This window comes from Macrobrachium nipponense, chromosome 1 (assembly GCF_015104395.2).
Source record: "Macrobrachium nipponense isolate FS-2020 chromosome 1, ASM1510439v2, whole genome shotgun sequence".
Lineage (NCBI taxonomy): Eukaryota > Metazoa > Arthropoda > Malacostraca > Decapoda > Palaemonidae > Macrobrachium > Macrobrachium nipponense.
In genome coordinates, this window is record NC_087200.1 from 195,472,174 (window position 1) to 195,485,977 (window position 13,804).

General features: G+C 43.1%; 1 protein-coding gene and 1 pseudogene across 5 annotated transcripts in view; both read left to right on the plus strand.

Moving 5' to 3' along the window:
* LOC135219048 (endoplasmic reticulum-Golgi intermediate compartment protein 2-like) overlaps nucleotides 1-295 on the plus strand; it is a 23,402-nt pseudogene extending 23,107 nt beyond the window's left edge.
* The window catches only part of LOC135219980 (uncharacterized), a 130,368-nt gene that overhangs the window by 53,329 nt on the left and 63,235 nt on the right, over nucleotides 1-13,804 (plus strand). The window lies entirely within an intron of this gene.

Consider the following 13,804-nt stretch of genomic DNA (forward strand, 5'->3'; position numbering starts at 1 on the left):
AATGTACAGAAAACAAAGTTTAGTTAACTTTAAAAAGCCTGAAAACATCCTTTCAAAGGTTAAAATTTAACATACTATAGCTCACGTCTTTGATTAAAATTGCATTTTTACTAAACATTAAAAAAAATTAAATAAATGTATACAGTATGAAGATTGCTTTATGGAAAGTTAATTTTGTAATTAAATTTACATTTGACAGTTTTTACGGGATATTTTTGGAGCTGCAGAGACCAGTTACCGGGAAGCTTTACTAGCACACAAAACTCAGAGTAATCCCATAAACAAACAACACTGATAAGCAAGAGCCTCTCAGCTAAAATTACTCAGGTGAGATATCTGCAAAGTGCTAGAAAAAATGGATAAAATTACAGCCCATGATCACATTTTTTAACAACTCATTAATTTTCTCCATTCAACAACAAAATGATATTTTTATAATAAAATACAGTTTTGTAAATACAGGCAGTCCCTGGCTTATGACGGGTTCGGCTTACGACGTTCTGAGGTTACAAAGCTTTTCAATTATATTGATCAGAAATTATTTCCAGGTTTACGACGCATGTTCCAGGGCTACGACTCTTACAACGCTGATCTGGCAGAAGAAATATGACTCCAAAAATACAAAATAATCAATATTTAAAGATTTTTTTGATGAAAAATGCAATAAGAATGCAGTTACCATAGTTTTTAATGCACCCAAAGCATTAAAAGTAAGGTTTACGGAGGATTTTATATGATGTTTCGGCTTACGACAATTTTCGGCTTACAACTCGTCTCAAGAACGGAACCCTCATCATAACGGGGACTGCCTGTACTTACCCAGTTAGCTAAGAGCCTCCTACGGCAGCCTAAGAATTGAAAATCTACGGTGTTGGTAGTTTCGGTTACAGTGTAGCTACGTAAGCCCACTATTGGGGCTTATGTAGGGAACAACCTGGCAGAGAGCTTCAATTTGTTTTGTCCTCTAATGTCCATGTGAGGGGAGGTAGGTGGGTTCATGATCATATAATTACTGGGTAAGTATATACAAAACCTTAATCTATTATAAAAATGATATTGTAATGATACAATTAAGTTTGTTCATACTACCTGGCAGATATATATATAGCTGATAATTCCGACGACCGACAGAATTTAAAACTTACGACACACGTAGTGGGAGTCAGGTGGTTAGTACCCATTCCCGCCGCTGGGAGGCGGGTATCAGGAACCATTCCCATTTTCTATTCATAATTTTTATTTCCACTGAGGGGAGGTGGGCGGGTGGTAATTAATTATTATATCTGGCCAGGTAAGTATGAACAAACTTAATTGTATCATTACAATATCATTTTGTTTCATGCACTTACCTGTCAGATATATATATAGCTGAATCCCACCTTTGGTGGTGGGAGAGACAGAATAGAGGATTTAGGAAACACATATATGCAGATATTTGATATCTTGGTTCCTTACCTGTTAGCATAGCTGGCTTCGTGATTACTGCCACGTAAGTCTGCTTGTGCTACTAGAGTTGCCAGCAAGGTAGAGACCTATGAAGCTGGTGCACTCCAGATGATCTGTCAACAGGGGCGAGACCACGACGTGACTAGACCATGGACCATACTAATGAGGGCAACGAGACAAAAATACAACCACCTGGCTTAGTTTACCAAAGGTATCCCACTTAACTAAGCTAATGGAAGGGAGACCCGCCCCAGGCGGTCACCCCACAACCATAAAACTCAAGTTAAAAACCCCCCTAATCCCTAAAGGATAGGATGAGTGTTACCTCCTGCCCCCAAAACAGTGTCTGCAGCAATGCATGGTCTGAGGGAGAAGCAATTTTCGTATGTCACTTTCACCTCCCGCAGGTAGTGTGAAGCGAACACCGAATTGCTTCTCCAAAATGTTGGCATTCAAAATATCTTTGAGTGCCATATTTTTGTGAAAAGCTACCGAAGTAGCAATAGCTCTCACCTCGTGAGCTTTCACTTTCAGAAGCTTCAAATCACTATCACTGCACTTATCATGAGCTTCTTTAATCGTAACTTCTGATGAAGAACGCCAGTGCGTTCTTCGACATAGGAAGATCAGGCTTCCTCACTGAACACCACAAATTGTCAGACGAACCTCTGCAAGCTTTAGTTCTCTGCAGATAGAACTTTAGAGCCCTGACAGGACACAGGAATCTCTCACGTACGTTCATTTCCCACTATTTCTGACAACCCTTTGATTTCAAAGGTCCTCGGCCACGGGTTGGAAGGATTCTCGTTCTTTGCTAAGAACGCAGGACTTAAAGAACAAATCGCATTATTGTCCGAAAACCCAATCTGCTTGCTAATGGCCTGGATTTCGCTAACCCTCTTTTGCCGTCGCCAGAGCGGTTAGGGAAGATCGTTTTCTTCGTCAGATTCCTCAGAGAAACTGAATGAAGCGGTTCGAAGTGACTTGACATAAAAAACTTGAGCACCACATCCAAGTTCCACGAGGGTACTTTAGGCTGGATGACCTTCTTAGTCTCGAAAGATCTAATGAGATCATGAAGGTCTTTATTATTAGTCAAATTGAGTCCACTGTGCCTGAAGACTACAGAAAGCACGCTCCTGTAGCCTTTAATAGTTGGAACAGCTAACTTCACTTCCTCTCTCAGATAAAGAAGGAAGTCAGCTATCTGGCTCACAGAGGTTGTGGTGGAGGAAATGTCCTTCTTCCTGCACCAGGATCCTGAAGACAGCCCACTTCGATTGGTACAGAGCGATTGAGGAGGGCCTCCTTGCGGTGGCAATCGCCTTCGCCACAGGTCTTGAAAAACCCCTCGCTCTGGCCAACTTCTTGATAGTCTGAACGCAGTCAGACTCAGAGCGGGGAGGTTTTTGTGGTACCTCTCGAAGTGGGGCTGTCTGAGTAGATCTTTCCTTAAGGGCAGAGTCCTCGGAAAGTCTACCAAGAAGGACATTACCTCTGTGAAACAGTCAGCTGCTGGCCAGAAGGGGGCGATGAGTGTCATCCTCGCTCCTTCCGATGCCGCGAACTTCCTCATCACTTCCCCGAGGATCTTGAGCGGGGAAAAGCGTATATGTCTAGACCCGACCAACTCCAAAGTAGGGCGTCTACTGCGACTGCTCCCGGGTCCAGAACTGGTAGCAATTACAGCTGAAGTCTTTTCGTCCTGGAAGTTGCAAAGACATCCACCTGCGGACAACCCCACAGGTTCCACAGTGACTGGCAAACTCCTGGTGAAGGGTCCACTCTGTCGGCAAAAGCTGTCCTCGTCGACTGAGAAGGTCCGCTCGAACATTCTGTACTCCCGACACGAACCTTGTCAGGATAGTGACGTCTTGCGCTTTCGCCCATAAAAGGAGTTCCTTTGCGATGGCAAACAGAGAAGGCGAGTGAGTTCCCCCTTGATTTCTTAGGTATGCCAGTGCTGTGGTGTTGTCCGAGTTGATCTGAATGACTTTGCCGGATATTTCCTCCTGGAAGAACCTGAGCGCCAGGTAAATCGCTGACAGCTCTTTCAGATTGATGTGCCAGGACACCTGTTCCCCTCTCCAGGTGCCTGACACTTCTTTCCCTCCTAGTGTTGCTCCCCAACCCGTGGACGACGCGTCGGAAAACAACACTAGGTCGGGGTTCCGAAGTTTGAGAGAGAGCCCTTCTGCGAGCTTTCCGTGGATCTGACCACCTAACTTAGGTGATCCTTCACCTCTCTCGTTAAACACAAGATCGCCTCCAGATCTTGTTTGTTCTTCCAATTGTTGGCTAGGAAGAATTGAAGAGGTCTGAGGTGCAACCTTCCCAGAGAAACAAACTTCTCCTCCAGTGAGGAAATGGTCCCCAGCAGACTCATCCATTCCCTCACCGAGCATGTTTCCTTCCCCAGAAAGGTCGCCACTTTTCCAAGCATTGAAGTTGTCGCCCCTGGGACGGAAAAGCCCGAAAAGCCACTGAGTCCATCTGAATCCCCAGATAGACTAAGGATTGAGAAGGAGTCAAATGTGACTTTTCGAGGTTTACCAGAAGCCCCAGGGACTTCGCTAACGACATGGTCGTGTGCAGGTCCTCCAGACACCGGTCTCGCTCGATGAAGCTCGAATAAGCCAGTCATCTAGGTAGAGAGAGATCCTTATATTCTCCAGATGAAGCAGCCTTGCCACGTTCTTCATCAGAATGGTGAAACCCATCGGCGCTGTGGTCAGACTGAAGCAAAGTAGCCCTGAATTGGAATTGGAAGTTAACCCCTTCCCCTTCAGGACAAATCGCAAAGTCTTTCCTTGATTGGGGATGGATGGGGACGTGAAAATACGCGTCTTGGAGGTCTAGTGAGACCATCCAATCCCCCGGTCTCAAAGCTGACAGCACAGATTGAGGCGTCTCCATCTTGAATTTTTTCTTTGTGACGAAGAGGTTTAGGCTGCTGACATCGAGGACGGGTCGCCACCCCCCCCGATTGTTTCGGCACTAGGAACAGACGGTTGTAAAAGCCTGGAGATTCCAGGTCGAAGACCTGTTCCACCGCTTGCTTCTTGATCATTTGTTCTAGCAGATCGAAAAGCACTTTCTGTTTCTCTCCTCGATACGAGGGAGACAAATCCTGGTGTTGAGGATAGCGGGGGTGTGACTTCAAGAACGGAATCCTGTATCCCTTCCTCACAATATCTAGCGACCAAGGGTCGGCATCTCTCTCTTCCCAGGCTTTCGCGAACAGAAGAAGCCTGGCTCCTACCGGCGTCTGAAGGACTTCCAAATCACTTCCTACTCTTTGACGGAGCAGGGGTTTTCCCTCTGGAAGAGCCTCTTCCTCGAGAGGCTGTTTTCGAGGAAGATCCAGTACGAAAGGGCTTCGGTTTCTTGGTAAAAGAAACGCCAGAAGAGGAAGCAGCTGCTGGTCTTCTAGAAGACTGAGCCAGAAGATCTTGCGTTGCCTTCTCCTGAAGGCTCGATGCTATGTCCTTAACCATAGTCTGGGGGAAGAGATGGTCTGAAAACGGAGCGAAGAGCAAGTCCGCCTTTTGCGCTGGAGAGACGGATTTGGCTGTGAAGTTACAGAAGAGTGCTCTCTTCTTGAGAATCCCCGAGCTAAAGTGAGTAGCCAACTCCTCAGAACCATCCCTGACGGCCTTGTCCATACAAGAAAGTACACTGGACAGCTCCCCCAGACTAATGGTATCAGAACTCCTTGACCTGGCATCCAAAACTCCAAGACACCAGTCGAGAAAGTTGAAGACCTCTAGAGTCCTGAAGAGGCCTTTTAGATGGAAGTCGAACTCGTTATGGGTCCAAGTGACTTTTGATGAAGACAGAAGGGCTCTTCTGGAAGCGTCCACGATGCTCCCGAAATCACCCTGAGCAGAGGCTGGTAGTTTAACACCTACGTCCTCTCCCGTCTCGTACCACATGCCTCCTTTACCGCAGAGTCTTGATGGCGGTAAAGCCAAAGAGGACTTTCCTGACGCTTTCCTCTTCTCCATCCAATCATGGACTTTCCGGAACGCTTGCTTCGTGGAAAGCGACTTCTTCATTTTAACGAACCCCGATGCCTTCGATGCTTTAAAAGAAGAAAATTGAGAAGGGGGAGTACGAGGGGCTTCCGGTTGGAAAGTTTCTCCAAACTCCGACTGTAGAAGACGCATCAAAACTTTATAGTCCGATGAGACAGGAGCTGGCTGCTGCTCTTCCTCTGCTTCGACTAAATCATCGCTAACTCCTTCCTCAGAAACTGGAGAAGTTGGAGGTAATCCTGAAGAAAAATGACGAACAGGTAGGGTTCCCTCTTCCACCTGAACTTGCGTTGGTGAGGAACTGGCGTCCACCAGCGCGCGCTTGGCGTCCGAAGCCACACGTTTGGCGCCGACAGGTGCGCGCTCGACATCTACTAATGCACGCCTGGCGTCCACTGGCGCACACCGAGCGTCCACTAGTGCACGCTTGGCGTCCACTGGCGCGCGCCGAGCGGCCGCCGTCCACTGGTGCACGTTTATCAACAACAGGTGCGCGTTTGGCGGCAACGGAAGCGCGCTCCACTTGCACAGAAGCGCGCTCAGCGTCCACAGCTCGCTTACGAACATTCGAAGACGTGCGAGCGGGAGAAATCTCATCCTGAGAGCGAGAAACAAACTTCTCACCTCCTCTAGAGAGCTGCTGGGGAGCAGAACGAACTCTAGAGGGAGACGACTCGAACGAAGAGAGAGGCGGGAGCGAGGAGAAAGAGAAGGTCTTGACTTCTTCACAAGAAGCTTCTCGTCCTTTCTACGACGCGGAAGAGACTCTCTAGAAGCAAGAGCGTCCTGAAGTTGTTGCTGCAGTGACTGAAGCATCCTCTTGGTTGGCGAATCTTCCTGCTCTGGGGAGGGACTGATCCTGTGAGCAGGAGAGCGGCGCAGGGGGGACGCCCCCTCCTCCTCCCAGGCACGGCCTCCTCCCGAGCTCTAGAGCGACTGTATCGCTCGCACGAACTACCCGAATCCAGGTCCGAAGACTCTCTACGCCTTTTCTGCGGCGGAAAAGCAGCGAACGCACTGTCAGGAGAAGATCGCAGTTCCGGAGAACTAGGACGTGAAGCGTCACCAACACGCGCCGTCCTTTTCAGCGGACGGGAAGCACCGTGAGAACTCCACCCTTTACGTGGGGATGAAGCCTCCGATGACGAAAAACACTCCTTGAGGAGACGTGCATGCGCACGCTCCCTGGCAGTCTGGGGATTTTCATCAGTAACTGCCGAAGGCACGCCAGATCGGTGGGGGTTCCTTGTAACCCTCCTTCGGCTTTCGACATGCTCCCTCCCCGGGTCCTGGGAGTCAAGCAGAGGTCCAGGCCTAGAGGCGAAACGAGGCCGATCTGACGCACCCTCCACTACACAAGGGGTATCACTGCACTTCTGCACATCACTTTTGCTCTCAAGAGCCAACACTTTCGATTCTAAATTTCGAATAGACTCCAAAATTAAGGACAAAGTATTACTCTCTACTGACACTGCTTCAGGGCCCGGAGGCAACACTACAGGGTTAGGAGCATTAACAGAGGAGGGTTAACAGGAGAAACATTAATTTCTTGCACACCTGAAACACTCCTGGAGGAAGACCTCATTAACCTATCCTTTTCTAGTTTTCCTAAGATAGGTCTCATACGCCTTCCACTCAGAATCTGTTAATCTTTCGCACTCCTTGCAACGGCTTTCATACACACATTCATGCTCCCTGCAACCCTTACATACCGTATGTGGGTCTACTGAAGCTTTCAGTAGCCTACCTCTACAATCAGTCCTAGAGCAAAATCTAGCGCTAGCTGTACTAGACCCTGACATATTATCCAAGAGAAATCCAAACCAAAATCAAATCAATCCACTAATAACGTGTGCCTAGCCACCGATCCAAGTCAATTAATCCAAAAAGAACCAAAAGGGATACTCAAGTAGCCAAAAGTTTCCAAACCAAAATCCAGACGGAGGTGCTGTAAACAGATGTTCACAACACCGGCGACAGAAAAATTATGAATAGAAAAGGGAATGGTTCCTGATACCCGCCTCCCAGCGGCGGGAATGGGTACTAACCACCTGACTCCCACTACGTGTGTCGTAAGTTTAAATTCTGTCGGTCGTCGGAATTATCAGCTATATATATCTCTGACAGGTAAGTTGCATGAACAAAAATATCATTTTTGTATAAGGAACTTACCCCAGTAATTATGTAGCTGATTCCACAAGTTGTTAAACTGTTCTCTAATCTTCTCTGTACATTGTATGTAATACCTGAGGGCTCTCACAGGACACAGGGATTTTTCCTACTCTTCCACACCTAGAACATCAGTAAGATTCTTAATAACAAAAGAACGCAGCCACGGTTGTGACGGGTTCTTGTTCTTAGCTAAAAAATCTAAAGCAAGGGAACATACCACATCCACCTTAGATAAGCCTATTCTTTTATTGATAGCTTGAAGCTCTCTAATTCTCTTTGCCGTGAGGAGCGCCACCAGAAAAATCGTCTTCTCAGTCAAGTACCTTAGGGGTGACGAACTAAGAGGTTCGAAGCGAGCACTTGTTCACCATTTCATCACCACGTCTGAATTCCAAGCAAATGAGACCTCCTTCTTAGACTTGGAAACATTAAAAGATAATAAGATCCGCAAGATCTTGGTTACCTGAGACATCTATTTCTAGTGTTGGAATACAGAGCTTAACATTGCTCGTTACCCTTTCATGGTGGAGTCGAGAGACTTCTAGAAGATCTCAAATACAGGAGAAAGTCTGCTATTTGAGAACCACGTCATTCTGGCATTCTGATGAGACCAGAACTTCTTTAATACCTCCCCTATTATCCCAGGTCTGACCAATCAACACCATTTCACGAACTGGAGAACAATACAGAGGCGGGCGGTGGTTCCTGGAGGTGGCGAATAAGTCTACGGTTGGTTTCCCTCATAGACCCCATAGAGCTGAACATACCCACTGATCCAAGGTCCTCTCTGTTAGAAGTATTTGTTTCTTCCGACTCAACTAGACTGCTAGTATGTTGGATTTGTTTAAAATTGATTGCATCCTTAATAAATTTCATTGTAGTATGTGTAACGCAGTCTGCTATGGAGATAATTTTCTTTGAGATAGGCAGATTACCCATGACTTATGAACTGCTCCAAGGAAGCCAGGGAGCCTAAAAGACTCATCCACTGAGTCACGGAGCATGAATTCAGGGAGAGGAATAGATCTATCTTCTTCACACAATCCTTCACCCTCTTGGTGGACAGAGAAGCCCAAAAACTCGAGTTTATCTGAATCCCCAAATAAAAAATAGATTGAGAGGGAGTAAATTGAGATTTCTTCAGGTTCAGTAATAACCTCAATTCCTGAGCCATGTTTATCGTTTCCTTCAAGTCCTCCATGCACCTGTCTTTGCGGAGCGAATCAACCAGGTAGAGCAAAATTCTGATCTCCTCCAGGTGTAACCATCCTGCTAGGGGAGCTAGGAACCCAAGTGAATACCTGTAGACCAAAGCAGAGCACTCGAAATTGGAACACTTGATTCTTGTACACAAATCTGAGAAAACTTCCTTGAATCCATGTGTATCAAGATATGAAAATATGCATCCTGCATATCCAGTGATACCACCCAGTCTCCTTACTGATGAATCCAAGAAAAGATTGTGTCGTTACCATGCTGAATTTTTGTTTTTTCTATAAAATAATTCAGCGCACTCACATCAATAACTGGTCTCCATCCTCCTGACTCCTTGGGCACAACAAAGAGACAGTTGTAAAACCTATTCGACTTGATATATCTTACCAATTTTATCACCCTCTTTCTTAAGAGAGAAGCAACTTCCGGTTTGAGGGCCAAAAATCTCTCCAAACCTTTGGAGTAGGCTGTTCAGGCGACAAAAGTGTTGGACAAAGGTGGTTTCTCCTTGAAGGTATATCCCGTCTCTCAACACCTTTACCACCCACTGATCCTCCCCTTTGGAATTCCATCTCTCCCAAAAGAGATGGAGCCTGGCTCCCACTGGGGCATGAAGGACTAGATCCTCACTAACATGCTGGCTGCTTTGCAGTTGATTTCTTGATCGTACAAGGTGTGAATCTAACCGATCCCTGGATCTGAGTCTCGATCACTGTTTTCCCCCACAAAACAATTGTGGTTGAAGAGAAGAGGATGATTTGGGCTGAAAGAAAGCCTGATCTTTGTGGCATTTTGTTGAATGAGTCAAAAGGTTCTGTGTTGATTTCTTGTGTTTTACTGCCGCTTGAGGAAAAAGATGAAATTTGTCTAAGACTTCTGCTGTGACGCCACTCTTTTGGGAGTAAAGGAAAAGCCCTAATTCCCTCTCCTTGAGGATTCCCATGAAAGAAAGGGCAGCTACCTCCTGTGACCCAACCCTAACTGCTTTGTTGGCACAGAAGAGAAACTTGAGAAGATCTGCCAAACAATTTTCTGGTATATCTGGGTCCTTGGCTCTCTTGGCTAATGCACCTAAGCACCAGTCAGGATAACTAAGCATCTCAAATGCTTTAAATAAGCTCTTCGACAGATGATCCATGTCTTGAGCCAAAAAGAACTCCTTTGCCAAAGCGAGTGCAGATCTGCAACCCGCTTCAATCAAACCCGAGAAGTCTCCCTGAAAGGAGGCAGCCACTCCCACTTAGGGGAATTCTCCGGTCGCGTAACACAAATAGTGCCTGCTGCGTGAAAGAAGAGAAGGAGGAATACTAAAACAAGCCTTCCCCTCTGTACTGAAATAGCTACAATATTTCCATGCAAGAGTGGGAAATATTGGTAGTGAAAAAGGGGAAAAACTGGTGACAATTACTATAAATTTGGAAAAAAATGAATGCAAAACTCAACCAAGTTGCTAACAGAATGGTAAACACACAAGAAGAACACAAGGTCCATAAGCTTGTGTGCTTGGTGTTTCATAGTCAGGTATTCAGGATTTCTGATTACTGCAAATTGGGCACTAGTCAAATAGTTGGTAAGTCAAGCCAATGCTGCTTCATAATGAGGAAATGGGTAAAATAAAATTAAGACTGTTGCAATAAACAATTTTTATAAAAGGTGTAAAAGGCTGAGAAGAACTACAAGAAAATGGAAGTTCAAAGGATCAAGTTCTGCACGAAATGCTACCTAAAGAGGGCATTTGTACTTGAAAACTATGATCTGTTTTCAGTTACCTACAAAAACTTAAAAATAAAAAAATAGTTACTTACGTATTAAGAGCCCAGTAGATATGTACATTGGGTTCAGAACAGAGCCGCATGTTGCCAATCTGCTTTGGCAATTTCCCTCATCATCAATTTTCTTCGTTGCCATACCATAGCCCTCTGTCGATGGAGTTAGCGTGACGGTTGACATATCTCTATCCCGCTGACCTAAGGTTCCCTCTCGACTCAACGTGAGATTCCGATGACTGTCATCTTGGAAAGAGCAAAGTTCAGTGATTACCCACATAAACAAGTAGTGTGATAATGGAAAATACTGTAGTTATGACACATCCATGACCCTAAGTTCAGCCACAGTAACGGTGTTACCAACAACAATAAAAAATATTGCAGGACCATGATATTAACCCTCTTACGCCGAAGCCCTAAAAATCAAAACCTCTCCTGTATGCCGGCGCCGGTTTGGAGTGAGCGCGGAGCGGAAAAAATAATTTTAAAAAAATCACAGCGCGCTTAGTTTTAAAGATTAAGAGTCCATTTTTGGCTCATTTTTTTTTCATTGCCTGAAGTTTAGTATGCAATCATCAAAAATGAAAATGATATCATTATCGTATGTAAATAATGCGAGATATGGTAGCGAAATAAAAAATATTCATAGATAATTGTATTCAAATCACGCTGTGCAAAAAACGGTCAAAGCTAACGAGTTACTTTTTTTTCGTTGTATTGTACACTAAATTGCAATCATTTTGATATATAATACATAGTAAAACAATAAAAGCAACACCGGAAAAATATTATCACAAAATGATGTACGAATTCGTAACGCGCGGACGTAAAAAAATGTTATTAAGACAAATGATTTAATATTACGATACTGTAAGAGTTTTAGATTAGAATTGCAGATTTCGACCATTTCGGACGAGTTAAATTTGACCGAATGTCGAAATTTTTATATATATATTTTTTTATATGCACATATTTCGGAGATGGAAAAAGCTACAACCTTCACTTATTTTTTATTGTATTCTTCATAAATTTGCGCACATTTTGATATATGAAACTATAAAACGGCTAATATGAAAAGGAGCAAATATTAGGATAATGCGATGTACGTATTTGGGAGACTTGCGCCGCGAATCGGCGCGCGGAGTGAAGGTAAATATATTTTTTCAAAAATTCACCATAAATCACAATATTGTTCTAGAGACTTCAAATTTGTTTCAAAATGAAGAAAAATGACGGAATATTACTAGGCCATAAGAGTTTTAGCTTACAATTGCGTTTTTCAACTATTTCGGTAGGGTCAAATTTGACCGAACGTGATTTTTTTTCTATTTATCGTGATTTATATGCAAATATTTCGAAAAAAGAGAAAAGCTACAACCTTCAATCATTTTTAGTTGTATTCTACATGAAATTGCGCACATTTTCATATATAAAAACTTTATGTAACAGCTAATTTTAAATGGTGCAAACATTTCGACAATCGCACAAAAAAAATTCTGATTTTTTTCGGAAGAGTTACCGCGTGGACGTAAGGAAAATGTTTTTTTTTTTTTTCATAAATTCACCATAAATCGAAATATTGTGCTAGAGACTTCCAAGTCGTTGCAAAATGAAGGTAAATGATTGAATATTACTAGAATATAAGATTTTTTAGCTTACAATTGCGTTTTTTTCGACCATTTCGGTAGAGTCAAAGTTTTGACCGAAAGTTTGTTTTGAAAATTTTGCACTTAACGTCATTTATATGAAAATACTTCGAAACTGATAAAAGCTACAACCATGGGTTGTTTTATGTTGTATTGTGCATGAAATTGCGCACATTTCCATATATAAAACTTTATGTAACGGCAAATTTAAAAGGTGCAAACATTAGGAAATCGCACGAAAAAATTTATCGGAAGAGTTATCGCACGAACGTAAGGAAAAAGTTTTTCATAAATTCACCATAAATCGAAATATTGTGCTAAGAGACGTCCAATTTGTTGCAAAATGAAGGCAAATGATTGAATATTACTATAATATAAGAATTTTAGCTTACAATTGCGTTTCTCGACCCATTTCGATAGAGTCAAAATTGACCAAAGGTTGAAATTTTTTGCACTTATCGTTCTTTATATGAAAACATTTCAAAACAAATAAAAGCTACAATCATGAGTATTTTTTTTGTTGTATTTTACATGAAATTGCGCACATTTTCATATATAATACTTCATGTAAAGGATAATTTAAAATGGTGCAAAAATTATGTCAAAGTGACGAAATAATTTTTGAGATGTGTCACTGATACTTTTAGTGCGATAAGAAAGAAATTCGCGCTTGCGCGCCTGTGTAGCGATTGTAAACAAAACAACGCCTTGATCCGTGAACTCCCAGCATCCCCCAAGGCGCGTGATTCAAAAGTTTTCGGCTGGTAGGCCTATAATATTTTTCCGCAAATTTTTAAAAAAACTTTTTTTGAGCCGACGTATGATACGTCCAATCGGGCATACGGGAGACATTTTGACTCGACATTCAATACGTCCAATCGGCGTAAGAGGGTTAACCAAAGACATAATAATAATGCAGTACTTGCATGTATATATATCTTTCATATGGATCCATAACAAATCATTATAAATTACTGGACACAGACTTAATACTCTTTTGAGATTCCTTCTTATCTGGGTAAAATCAACAGTTAGGGATTAGGAGGTTATTTTACAAAAATGAATAACACATCAAAGTTAGATGAGTGCAGAAATATTTTCCATTACTAGCACCTTCCCCACTCAATAATATGCATCACTTGCACTTCTGTTGTTCTATCTCTCTGAACCTCATCTTCCATCTCCTCCACTTTTTTCATAATAGAATCTGAGATATGGGCAAACAGCAGAGGTGACTTCACTTCATCATAGATAAGAATTTAAAAAAAAACTTAATACTATAGATTTACTCTTTCTTTTTTGCACCATGAAATCACTGATAAACTTCCTTTCCAAAACTATAATTTGCTCTTTATGCCAGTTACTATATTAAGTTTTTTTCATTATCTTAGATGAAGTGAAGTCACCTCTGCTGTTTGCTCATTTCTCAGATTCTATTATGAAAAGAGTGGTGGGAGATGTGTTATCTTTTATGTAAAATAACCTCCTAATCCCTAACTGTTGATTTTACCCCAGATATGAA